The sequence below is a fragment of the Mustela putorius genome, unplaced genomic scaffold (assembly GCF_011764305.1).
Source record: "Mustela putorius furo isolate JIRA1106 unplaced genomic scaffold, ASM1176430v1.1 tig00002065_pilon_pilon_pilon, whole genome shotgun sequence".
Lineage (NCBI taxonomy): Eukaryota > Metazoa > Chordata > Mammalia > Carnivora > Mustelidae > Mustela > Mustela putorius.
Window position 1 is genome coordinate 397,210 of NW_025421939.1, and position 1,631 is coordinate 398,840.

The following is a 1,631-nucleotide window of genomic DNA, read 5'->3' on the forward strand; positions in this document are numbered from 1 at the left end:
CATTATTCCCCCTCTCCTGGCTCCATTAGAGCATGCCCATATTTCACAAGAGGCACTGTTCCTTATTGCCTGAAACATTTTGGGGGGTGGTCATGAAAGCATTAATGCAGGCTTGTGCTGCAACTCTCCATTCAGTTCCCCAGAGGGAAGTTGCACCACCCTGTGGGAATGCTCAAGGTTCTTTGACATCAAATCCTCTTCAATGCTTCCTTTTGGAGATACACGTTGTCATCCTGAAATGGGAACAAAAATCTTTCAGATGGCTTCACTTGGGATATGGATCTCTTCCAACATGCTCCATGCTTGTTCCTGTGGACTCTAAGTACATCAGTCCATCCTGCACCTAACGTTCTAGGGTGTAGAGTCTGAATTTGGTGCTTGGTCAGTTTTTAAGATTGGGAGTCCGTTTTGGCATGATTTCTAGAGATGCTAGAGGGACTCGTGTCCTCACTGTTGAAGAGTCCAGGCATGTCTTTGGCATGGTTGTGGGTGCTCCCTTTGAGCTTTCCTTGGGTTGCCCTTTTACTGGTCAGAAGCGCCCTGATTGGGTGGGAGGACCATAGCCATGTGCAGGTTGTTGAGTTCCTCCCCTAAGGCTTTTTTTGAGACCCAACTTTTTAGGCCTTTTGTAGGTAGGATGGAATCGTGGATTCCTGCCTTTCTCTGGACTCCAGAGTGCTGGTGGTGAGAGTCACAACAAAAGACTATGAATTAGGCCATAGAGAATGTGAAACAGACCCTCTTCTCAAAATGACTTAGTGAGACCCAGGTGGTTTGGGAGGCTTGGGATCTTCTTGGACTACCCATGACTACTCCATCCAAGTGAGTGATCAGGCATGGTTTTGGGGAGAATGGTTGCTATGACCTCAAAGCTTTGTGATATCACAGAAGCTGGCTTCACTGAAACAACAGTCACTCTCTCATGATCTTTTAATCCTATGGATTTAGCTAGGAAGCCCCGGGAAGGACAGAAGTAGAGCCCTCTGAGTCTGATCAAGACATCATGTCGTCTTGTGTGTTAATTTCCCACTACCCCTTTCTAGACAAATAGAAAAGGAAATGACGTTCAGTATACCATCCTTTAGGCCAACATTTCTCCAGAGAGGGCAAATTGTTCCTATTTCCACTGAAATTATAGGGGGGTTCATTAGCTCTCTTGAGGTTTGTCTTCCTGCGGGTGAGAGAGTCCTTTCTCAGCTTCTTTTTCATATGGGTCAGTGATGACTAAGGGATGGAAATTCCCTTTTCAAGCAGAGATGTTAGGGCAGAGATGTATTGTGTTGTCTATGTCCTGATCTCCTAGTTTTATGATACACTAGTCATAAGGGATAAGGGCTCTGTTTACCTGGTTTTAACTTAAACACATTTGCAAAGGCTTCAGGGCGAGTGACATTCTGCATAATAGCTTAACCTTATGGAAGATCTCTGGACAGCATGCCTTATCATTAGTTAACACTACCTGCTGTGGTGATGAGCATAGCCATGTTAAGCAAGTCTCTTCACTCAGAGGAAAAGGATGGCCTATATTGATGACCTGCAATGCCCCCTCGAGCAGAACAGTGGATTTAGCCCCAATGTCCTTACAAAGACTAATGGATAAAGAAGGTGTGGTATCTTGCATCAGAGTATTT